The 12,327-nt window shown below is 40.2% G+C and overlaps 1 protein-coding gene across 1 annotated transcript in view; it reads left to right on the top strand.

Moving 5' to 3' along the window:
- Positions 1-456: 456 nt before the first annotated feature.
- The window catches only part of LOC122805296 (centromere protein F-like), a 566,537-nt gene continuing 554,666 nt past the window's right edge, over positions 457-12,327 (top strand). The window contains exon 1 of the mRNA XM_044075384.1: positions 457-683. The gene's annotated coding sequence lies outside the window, so the exon portion shown is untranslated. The remainder of the gene's footprint in view (positions 684-12,327) is intronic.

Raw genomic sequence — 12,327 nt, forward strand, 5'->3', positions numbered from 1 at the left:
TTCTTGCACCTATTCTAGCGGTTAGAACACATATTATACTGCCATACGGCCTGACATTAACCCTTTTTTTTACGTTTGCATTATTTTGGGCACTTGTCCTGAAAAAAAAATGACAAACAGCAATCTGAAACAACTCAATACTATATAAAACAACTCAAATCTCTAGAATTTTGCAATAGTGAACCATTATTTTGGACTCGATCGGTAATAAAATGAAAACGTGTTTTACATCGGTTGAGGGCATACTCTGCTTTATAAAATATAAATCTTCAGTTAAAAAAAAACTCACTTCCGGCGTCTGAAAAGTGGGAATTCTTATCTCACGAAAAGCATCTATAAAATATGGTATTTATTTAAATTGTAAAGTAGAAAATATAAATAGTCCCTCGCGAACAGGCGGAGTTAATTACAAGCAGAAACGCTAGATACCAGATGGCCCCAGACCAACACGCCTACTAACCACTGTGGGAATGAGGGATAATAAGCAGGATACGGAAGATCATGGTAGTGTCCCGGGGCTCCTGAAGGATGGTTAAGGGCGGGAAAGGAGGAGTGGTTTCGTGGGTAGGTTTGCGACGGCATAGTAATCAGGGCGCGCGTGGCACAAGTTTAGTCTGGACAGAAGAAAGGACGTAAGGTGTTGGAAAATAACGATACGAGGGTTAACAAGGACCTGGTCATTGGTGAGTTAAAGTCTTTGTCCTCTATCTTGAGTTTATTTTGGAAGGGTATGCCATATATGTTAACTGCTGTCACGGGTACTTTTATGCAGTTGTTTTTGTTTAGTAAAATAAGAAATGTTTGCTTTGTCTGAATAGAGTCCTCTGTGGGAATGCCATTCACTTGACACTGAATTAGAACCCGTGGTATATGCTGGTATAGTGTTAGGATGAAAAGTCCATAAATGGATGCATTACTCGCTTTGGTGTTTATGCTTATTAAAATAATTTATCGGTGTAGTTATTTCTATGACAATGAAGTGGAAGCTGCCCGGGAATCTCGGGAAATAAGTATCGGGGAGTGGGTCCTGTAAAGAGCAGTCATTGAGGGTCTGGGTGCAGTTTAATTAAACTTTCATAGATAATGTCACATTTAAAACACTGCTTGACAGCTGCAGTGATACTGTAAGCTTTCGGGTTCTTTGGAGATGTTAATTAATGCTCCCTTGCAGCTGTCTTGGCTGTTGTGAACTGTCATTTTGGGGTGTAAAACCCCTGATTGGCTGATACTGGATTGCTTCTTCCTCTTAATGGTATTCTTTGTTATTGCAAGAATATTGTTACCCTTTTAAAGGGCAGTTCCATCCAAACGTGTTTTTTTCATGCACAAATTGCGTTTCGTACCGTTTAAATCGGTAGCAAGAATGTGCATTATACAGAAGGCATTGTTTAAGGGTTATTCCATTTGTTTTATATCCGAAGCTGATTGTGAAGCTTTTTGGTGAAAATATCGCGGTTTTCTTGTAATGATAATGTTATGTTTTTAGGATACTTATTTTTATATATTTACATGAATGCTGCAGGCAATAAAGTGCTAGATACTGCGCAAGCATGTATTACCACAATAATAATTTTGGTCACTTATTCCAGCTACAGGGGCCAGTTAAGCTTGGATATTTAATGTATTTGTCATCAATTCCTCAGATCTTTCACTTCACGCAATATGGCCTGAAACTACACTTTAACAAGTGCCACAGATGCACTTGCACAAGAAAACTGTGTACATGTTTTTCTTATCACTGCTTACTTCCCTGTTTTAATCCAGCACTGAGTGCTATAACCGAGAAAACAAATATTAACATGTTGGCGTTCTATCAGCATTTGTTTTGAAAATTATATATTGTTATATTTTATTGTGTGTGTCAGTTGTATTACATAGTCTGCAGTTGGGGCAAGTTGGTGGCAAAATTTAAAAACACTGATTGTAGCTATGGACTCAAACTGTTAATGTTGCATTTTTATTATGTGTAGGCAGACTTTTATTTGCTGATAATGGTCTTCTTGTACCATAGAGATATAAGCTGTGACTTGGGTTTAGATTCTAACTCTGCTGCTTCTTATCAAGCACAACATTTGTATAAAAGGTTGCTTCAGAGATGGTTGCCACTTTCCTCTTGTGTGAATTTTTTTTTGTATTTATTAATTTTGAAAAGAGGGTGGCCACGGTGGTGCAGTAGTTAGTGGTGTCGCCTCACAGCAAGAGGTTCTCCGGTTCGATCCTCGGCTGGGGTGCCTTCTGTGCGGAGTCTGCATGTCCTCCCTGTGATCACATGGGTTTCCTCCGGCTTACTCCTACATCCCAAAGACATGCTGTCGGTGGATTGGACACACTAAATTGGCCGTAGGCGTGAGTGCGTGCATGTGTGTGCCTTCCATGGAAGGTTGGGTGCCAGGCTGGCAACTCGACACTGTAAAACTCCACTGCCAATCATGAGCAGACGGGTGATCCGCTGTGGTGACCCCTAACCAGGAAAAGCAGAAAGAAGATTAATTTTGAAAAGAGACTGATACTTTTGCCAGTGCAGCACTCGTAAAAGTAGGAAATCACAGTAAGTGATCCCTCATCGCACTGCATTCCATGCTGCCATGAAGTGAAAACTGACTGTAAAACTCAAGTCACGCACTGTGGCAGCCTATTGTCAGATATTTTTGGGGTGGGGACATTTGTATGCTAGAACTTTTTTTTTTTCAGGTTTTGGCATGTTTTCTTTAAGTGAAAACTGATGAGGTTTAAAACAAGGTTTGTATCAGGAAGATTGTTTTTAATCTTAATATCAGTTTTCAGAAGCCTGTCTCTCTTGTATTTGCTGAATCGCTGTTATATGCTGCACTGTCCACAGATTTTAAGGCAGAGAATGGGTGAGATGACAGAATGTCTCTCACTCCCTTGTTGCCCTGCTTCCTCCAGTAATGGAGCTGTTAAATCGAGCTTGTATCAACAGTTTTGATGCAGTGCTATTCACTTTGAGTCACTGAGTTTCAAAAGTGCCATCCTAATAAAGTCATTAACCTTTTAAACTGCACTGTGCACACATGGAAAGGTGAAATGAAAAGTTGCAACATTGTCCTGCTTGAAAGCAGTGATCCAGAAAGTGCTCTTTCAGTGATCGTATCTGAGCTTGTAGGTGAAGCACTTGGACAGCTGGTAGTCTTGTATGCCATGTTGACCACGCATGAATACCATTTGGAAGTAACCACTGATTGCTGTCCATGCTAGCTTATTTATTGTCTGTATGTGTAAGAGAAGGGATGGAGGAAAGTTAGTTGTAAGACCAAATGCCTTCCAAAGTCTAGGGTAGTCAGCACAAAGGATGTGCTGTTAAAGAGGGCTACCTTAATTTTGAGGTACATCGCTACTGATTATAGAGAGAAGGTAATAGTCATAATAACAGGTTACAATGTGTTCATCCTGGCTACAAGCAATTGCTGGGTAATGGACAGGATATTAAGAGTAATGCTCTCTGTATGGTGTCTGGCTTTATGGGTATAATAGACAGTGTTTACTTTACCCTTCTGGTCTTTGATGTGACTTCTACAAATGGACAGCTGTTTGAATGCCTGCATCAGATCACTACTGAAATAGAGCTGGTGCTACAGTCTGAGTATGCTGTCCTGGGTGTTGTAAAGATGCCTGTGAATGGGTCTTGGTCATTTCATTCAATAAACTTACTATCAACTTGAAACTTGTCAATTTTAAAAACCTCTCTGATACAAATAATTGGAATTGCACATTGTCAACCACATATCCACAAAATAAGTAACAGGCAAGAAAAAGCATTTAACAGACCCCCCCCCCCAAACATGGGAAGCTTTAACCCTTTAGTTGTGGATACTAACTCTATGATCATACAACGTCTAGAAGAAGGAAACTGACCACACATTGAATCGTTGCTGTATATAAACTCCACTGGCAATAAAGGTCTATCTTCCATAACTGTAAAAAAGTGGTTATTTGAGTTGCCTCGTCCACCTTAACACTACACTGTCGCTCAACTTCCAAAAAAAAAAAAAAAGGACCACGCACAGTGAATCACTGCTGGCACTGCATTTGCAGTGATTACAAGTACAGATGCCATAGTCTTTTGAAAAATAGTTGACTGACATAACTTGCAGAAGTTAGTGTTTCTTTCATTCATTAGTGCATAGTTGACCACTTTAATGGTATCCCAGTGGATGCAGCCATGGAACACTTCCACTAGTCAAGCTCCATGACTGCCTTTTGGTGTCCCAGCTGTTGCACCTGGTATCAGATGATTTGCCATAGTAAGGATACCAAATATGGCATGATTTTTGGATCGACTTCAAGATGGTAATCAATTTCAGGCCCTCGTCTTTCTGCCTTCAGAAGTGGAACCAACCACAAGTCTTTAGGAATACTAATGATGTCAAGTGAGATGTCTGCACCTATGTTTCATTGGTTTGTGTAGTCCCATGTCAGTGATGATGGGGAAAATAAAGTATTCAGCAGTGAGGGGTCAGCAGATTCCCTCTGTGATGACTCGCCACTGGACCGGTAATCAAGGAGCCTCAATCCTCATCACTGGCACCAGTAGGGGACGTACCATGGGAGGATAATGGGTACACACAGTGTTTGCAGATGCAGCTCTCTGCATCAAATGCAGTTTTTCTTAAAAGCACATAGAGACCACAGTCCGGGGATGGTTTCTCCCTCTTTCTCCAGATCCCCAATAAGACTACCCACTGGCACAGCTATAGAGGTGAGATCTCAGCTGAGTGGCCAAGCCAAGGCCTTCAGCACTCCCTCTGTCCAACCAGCGCTTCATGTCCCTGCCCAAGTAGCTGACACACACACACTCTTTTTGAGGTTTGATTTATACACACACACACACACACACACACCTGGGAAAGGCTGCCACAGGTTTACTAGCTATGCCCCCTTTTGCGTTGACTATAAGGTAGTTATCACTGCCACCAGCCAACTCCTTATCAGCTACTTTAAGGCCCTTAACAAAAGGTGTCCAATCTTACTGTGTAATATTTAATATTAATACAAATGGTAGTTTGACCAAGAGTAAGGCTATTGAGTGGCCCACACATTGTCACCAGATAAATATGCGGGTACTCTCAGAACTTAAATATCTCTAGACAGGTCAGCCACAATGAACGGTTTAAATATATTTAATAATAAAAGAACAAGAAAATACTCTGTATGTTCTCACAGTGACATCAGAGTTCAAAAGCACAGGAAACATTTAAAACAACATTGCAGGACAGTCTCAAATAAATAAAGAAAAAAATCTAAACTAAGCCTTGCTCTATTCCTGACTATATCTAAGATAATTGTACTGTCCCTAGAAACTTACTTCATCGGAGCAAGGCAGATCTGGTGAATGGTTCTTGTCAGGTCCACGACAGATTCCAGAATGCCCTTTCTCTCTGAGACATACTTTTAAATTTAATGTCTCCAATATTACTGCTGGGATAACTTGCAGAATGACATCATTTCTTGTCATCTGACTCTATTCCACGTGAAACCCTCCACTGCTGGAATCTGGCATTATTTAGCATCTACCTGTGAAAATACATAGACCTCAGATCTTTGGCAGATGCTGGAAGTCATAAAACAATTGCATTCCTCCACATTTAAAGACCAATAATTATTTCATCCTAAGGACAATAGAGACTACTCACCATAGACACTGTCTCTAGCTCATTGAAAAACGAAAGATACCTGCTTTTATTGTGTAGCCATAAAGTAATTTTCATTTCGGCTAATTTTCTGAAGTTAATCTCCTGTATTCTATTTTCCACTGTTAAAATATATACATTTAAACAGTCACAACAGTACATGTATATTTCTGTTCTTTTCCAGTAGGGAACATTGTGGTTACACTTTTAAGCACAGGCACTTTATAAAATATCTTTTTAATCTGTACAGACCAGTTTGATATACATATGACCTATAATTCTGATACAGTGGTAACACAAGCATCTTGTATAGATCATGTTGAAATTCACAAATAACACATGATTATGTACAAAATTCCAGATAGCTCTGCTGGCTGTATCCTTCTTTGTCACAACCTCACTTTTAAAATCTGTCTGTGACCTTATGGTTTTCAGACTCTGATTTGAGCAGAACAGTGTGAGGGAATGGTACTGCTGACCTCTTTCACTGTGCTGGTGGAGCCTCATGGCTTTACCCAGAGCTTGTATGCCATGAACACACCTGTATTGGTGTACTTTGAATATTAATTGTGGTCTGCAGCTGTCCTGTCTGGTAGCCCAAGTGAAGGTAACATTGTGACCATTTCCAGCCAGTGGTATTACATAAGGATGGTAGTATGCCTTGGCAAATTATCTTATTGACTAACTGTGCAGTAGATTGTCTTTCCCTTTTGTTCCTGTTTCTTCCACATTTGTCAGTGAGACAACTGTACTGTGTTCCTGCTTATCCATCTTGGTTGTACATGTGGTTTTATGGACTTCATGGTTGCCAGTTGTCTTTACAACAGTTTTTTGGTGTTCTGTGTTACAGCTGTTGGTTGTGTAGGTTAGCTTAGGGTATTCAGATCATAGGAGTAAAATACCACTTAAAGGATTTTCTTTAGATGTGCTGCCTTGATCCAGATGCCACACTCCTCCTGTGGCTCATCAAATGTAGAGCATTCCATTGCCGGTACTTACACTTTTTCATATTTTTATTTGTATAACACAATATACATAGGAGTAATTTATAGAGAAGCATAGAAATGACCACACACTTTTCAGCATAAGATTTGCACATTTAATTTTTTATATATATATATATATATATATATATATATAAATATATATATCTATATCTATATCTATATAAGCACATACTACACGTGCACTCCAGGACCACCTGCTGTGTGAGTCTAGATAACAAAATCGACTTTGCATTTTTTGGTTGATATTAAACACCCTGTTGGATCTCCTCAAAGTATTGAATCACATTCTGTCAACTGGATAGGTACTGGAAGCCTGAAGAACAACTAAGGTAGTTACCCTTCATAAGGGGTGCCACACCGTAAACCCTGGAAGCCATGGACCTGTTAGCTTTATCAACATCCTTTGGAAGGTGATGAACTATGTAATCTTGAGTCTCTACAGTCCATTGACTCTAACTGATTCAACTCTGTAAAATTTGAATAATTCTTAAGCCTGGTTGACTCAAGAGTCACAGAAGCATTAGATGAAGATAAGGCCATACGCACACGTGCCTCAATTCAGCTAAAGCTTTTGATGCTATACTCAACTCTGCCATAGTTGTCAAACTTTGTATAAATCCCTCTTTAACCCTTGGATTGTCAACTGACTTGCATACTATCTCTAAGAGAATTGTCACCAGTAGTGTACACAAGGGCTCTGTATTGGGACCACTTCTATTCAGCATGTACTTCTCTGATGGAAAATCTGACATTGGAAGTCTCGGGCTGACCAAGTGCATGGATGACTGCAAGCTTGGAGCCATCACCAGCTCTCCTGAGGGCAAACTAATCCTGCAAGTGAGGAGTCAAGATTATGGTGTAAAGCTGAACTCCAAAAATTAGTATTGTGCAGTAGGGGAAGCAGGAATTCTGGCACACCTACCATGTAAATGACTATTTCTCTCGTCTAATAGTAGACAGATACATACTTGTGGAGAATGAGCTGTCCTTTGAGCACCATGTATCTACTGTCATTAAAAAAGCCTTCCACCTTGCCCAAATGCTGTACTAACATCTCCTGTTGATCAAAAGAGTTACTCACCCCACTACTTTCCCCTTACTTGACTTGTACTAGAGAATATTTTGTCATCCTGTATGCACCTGTCCAAACACCAAGACTGTTGTGGGAAACCCCCCCCACCTAAAATTCCTCACTAAAAAAATTCCTGGTTTCAGTTTTGTAAATTGCCCAACACATCTAAAAACCATAAAGCAGATGGTAGTTTGGATAATCAAGCATACATTGAAACGGATTAAAAAAAAAACTGCAAAAATCTTGTTTTTTCTGCATGCTTTTCAACCATTCAGTGATTCCAGTTGACAGTAAAGAATATTTTTCACACACAAGCGGGCTATAATCTCAAATAACAGACAATTGAATACGTGTAACAGTTGCATATTAAAATTGTTTTCCTACCTAAAAAATTTGGAAGGATGCGTTCGGATAATTGAAGTTTCTAATAATCAACGTTTGGATATTGTATCTCTCTCTGTCACCTACAGACGTCCGCATGGTGATCTTTGCCTGGACTACAAAGATGTAAAAGACCTAATCCTGCTTGATCTACTGGATACCCAGAAGACTGGTAGGAACACTCTCACACATGGTGATTCATGGACAATTTAATTTCCCCTTGCCATGGAGGCCTGAGTAATTGCTAATAAGGGTCTAAGGACCAGCACACTTGTTAATAAGTCTTAAATAAAATGTATGTTTTATATTTAGATGTATAACCTTGCACTTCACTTTTTTCCTGATCTAGATTACTGCATGCAAATGACATTCATCCTAATTTTTATAAAAAATATTTTGCCCTTTCACAATCAAGCCATTTATACCCATAATAAATCCTTCCTTACCAGCACCAGTAAACAAAAGCAAACTAACAAGTGCAGTTTTTGTTTGTGTAAAAAGGTTCTTTGACGTTTTAATTGTCTGATAAACCAACTTCACTTATTTAGCATCCTCTTGACAACCTCTCATAAGGTGATATTATCTAAACAGAACCTTTTACAGTCAAAATTCACAAGGTAGACTCTACAAAATTTAGTACCAGCAGGAGTTTCTGATGGCTACACCGTTGGATTCTTAGTTCACACAATATAGTAACTTACTTGGATTACCTGATCTGTTTTAGAAATGACCACACACTTTTCAGCATAAATGTTCGTGCAGAAGATGTTTAATAAGATTTGCACATTTAATGTCTCCTTAATCTTCCACTAACTACTCGGGCAAAATATACTAGGAAGCTTGATGGATGTACTGGGAAGCTTGAGGGATGTAAAAATATAGGCATTCCAGGGTGACTAACATTAGGATAAGATATATGTTGTTGTTAATCCAGGCACAGTTGACGACACCTAAACTGCATCAATAATGTAGAGCCGCAGTGCATACAGAGACTGGGTTAAGGGGTGGAGAATTTCCTTTAACAGACATATGTTGGTATTTATATCACTATCAAGAAACTTATCATTCTCACAGGGGACTCTCCCTAATCCTAAATTTATTTTATATACTTAGTTTGAACTGGTTTACCAGTAAGGTTAACAAATAGTAATCTGTTTTTTACTGTATATCATGGGTCACAAGGCAAATGGAACTGGACAACTGGTTAGGGCAATCCGTATTCTGTTACATAAAACACTGTTCTGCAAAGTACAGCTGAATTACACAGCACACCATGAGCATAACAAGAAAAAGACTAGCTAATTTTTTTTTTTCTCAGTGCACTCTAGTTCAAAGAGAGCACTGATAAATCCCTAATGACAAAAGACCAAAGCCAAAAGGCCAAGAACTGAACACCTGGCAACATCTATGTCTGAATAATAAAATGGTGAATAAGTCAGTGTGTGTAAAACATACTGAAGCGATAGATGTTTGCAACATCAGTCTGTTACCTCGCAATACTGTAAAACAGAACGCTTTGTCAAATTTTTGAAGGCCATTCTGATGGGGACTTCCAAGATGGCTGCACAGTGAGTAACCACTTAATTCTGGCTCTCGTAGTGTGAAAACAGAAACTTAACAGAGAAAGCCAAGGGACCTGGTTTCTGAGTAAGTTTAATTAACTAACTAGTAGTGTACTGCCTGGATGCCAGGAAAAAAGAAATACAGGGGACCTGAAGGAAAATCGGAAGGTGATTTAAAAAAAAAAAAAATAAAATAAAGCACTGACTGGGGAAAGTACTGTAGCTGTTCAGCAAAAAGAAGTGCAAGCTTCAGACATGACTTCCAGTAACCTTGAGGAAAGTATATAATAATTGCACACAGATCTGACTAAAATAAATGAAACCCTGATTAAGTATATTAACTCATAGTAAAATTCTGGAAAAAATGGAAGAAGCTTTAAACATACTAAGATGAGATGATAAAACTGCAAAACTCCAGAGATCAAACTGAAGAAAAGGCTGGCTGAATGAGACTGCACAAGAAGAGATGTTTCAAAAAATAGAATTAGAAGACCGAGTAAGTAGAGAGAACCTGAAATTTTCTGCTGTACACGAGCATCTGGAAGGAACGGGCTGTATTAATTTCATGAAAGCACAAATAAGCAACTGCACTGGTATTCCACAATCATCATCTTCTTCTGTTGGCTGTTCCCATTAGGGATCGCCACAGCAGATCACCTGTTTCCATTTCTTCCTGTCCTCTGCATCTTGCTCTCACACCAACCACCTGCATGTCCTCTCTCACCACATCTTAGGCCTTACTCTTTTCCTGTTACCTGGTAGCTTCATCCTTAGCATCTTTTTCCCAATATACTCAGCATCCCTCCTCAGCACATGTCCAAACCAACGTAATCTTGCCTCTCTGGCTTTGTCTCCAAACCTTTCAACCTGGGCTGACCCTCTAATATACTTATTTCTAATCCTGTCCACCCTCGTCACACCCAGTGCAAATCTTAACATCTTTAACTCTGCCACGTCCAGCTCAAACCCCTGCCTTTTTGTCAGTGCCACTGTCTCCAACCCATATAACATAGCTGGTCTCACTACCCTCTTGTAGACCTTCCCTTTCACTCTTACCGGTACTTGTCTGTCACAAATCACTCCTGACGCTCTTCTCCACCCACTCTGTCCTGCCTGTACTCTCCTTCACCTCTTTCTTCCACACTCACCGTTACTCTGAACTATTGACCCCAAGTATTTAAACTCATCCACCTTCGCCACCTCTACTCCTTGCATCCTCGCCATTCCTCTATCATCCCTCTCATTCACACACATATATTCTGTCTTAGTCCTGCTGACCTTCATTCCTCTTCTCTCTAGAGCATATCTCCATCTCTCCAGGGTGTCCTCCACCTGTTCCCTACTCTCACTACAGATTACAATGTCATCTGCAAACATCATAGTCCATGGGGACTCCTGTCTGATCTCGTCTGTCAACCTGTCCATCATCATTGCAAATAAGAAAGGGCTCAGAGCTGAGCCTTGCATCAACCCCACCACCACCACCTTAAACGCATCCGTCACTCCCACCGCATCCGTCACTCTCACCGCGGTCACACTTCCCTCGTACATATCCTGTACCACTCTTACATACTTCTCTGACACTCCTGACTTCCTCATACAATACCACAATTCCTCTCTAGGCACCCTGTCATATGCTTTCTCTAAGTCTACAAAAACACAATGCAACTCCTCCTGACATTCTCTGTACTTCTCCATCAACACTCTTCAGAGCAAACATCACATCTGTAGTGCTCTTTCCCGGCATGAAACCATACTGCTGTTCACTAATCATCACGTCCCTTCTTAATCACGTCCCTTCTTAATCTAGCTTCCACTACTCTTTCCCATAACTTCATGCTGTGACTGATCAAGTTTAATCCCTCTGTAGTTACTACAGCTCTGCACATTACCCTTATTCTTAAAAATCGGAAACAAAACACTTTTTTTTTCTCCATTCCTCTGGTATCATCTCACTTTCTAAGGTTTCATTAAACAATCTGGTTAAAAACTCCACTGCCATTTCACCTAAACACCTCCATGCTTCCACAGGTATGTCATCTGGGCCAACAGCCTTTCCATTCTTCATTTTCTTCATAGCTATCCTTACTTCCTCCTTGCTAATCCATTGTACTTCATGATTCACTATCCCTACATCATCCAACCTTCTCTCCCTCTCATTCTCTTCATTCATCAACCCCTCAAAGTACTCTTTCCATCTCCTCAACACACTCTCCTCACTTGTGAGTATGTTTCCCTCATTATCCTTTATCAACTTTACCTGCTGCACATCTTTCCTAGCTCGGTCCCTCTGTCTAGCCAACCGGTACAGGTCCTTTTCTCCCCCCTTTGTGTCCAACCTTTCATACAACTCTTCATATGCCTTATCCTTGGCCACCTCTCTCTTTGCCATGCACCTCATCTCCTTATACTCCTGTCTACATTCTTCATCTCTCTGACAATCCCACTTCTTCTTTGCCAACCCCTCTGCCTGCATACTCTTCTGTACTTCCTCATTCCACCACCATGTCTCCTTGTTGTCCTTCCTCTGTCCCGATGTGATACCAAGCACCTTTCTAGCAGTCTCCCTTACTAGCTCTGCTGTAGTTACCCAGCTATTTGGTAACTCTTCACTGCCACCCAGTGCCTGTCTTAACTCATCCCTGAACTCCATCTCA

The sequence above is a fragment of the Protopterus annectens genome, chromosome 6.part1 (assembly GCF_019279795.1).
Source record: "Protopterus annectens isolate FY-2018-M chromosome 6.part1, PAN1.0, whole genome shotgun sequence".
In the NCBI taxonomy this organism is placed as follows: Eukaryota; Metazoa; Chordata; order Ceratodontiformes; family Protopteridae; genus Protopterus; species Protopterus annectens.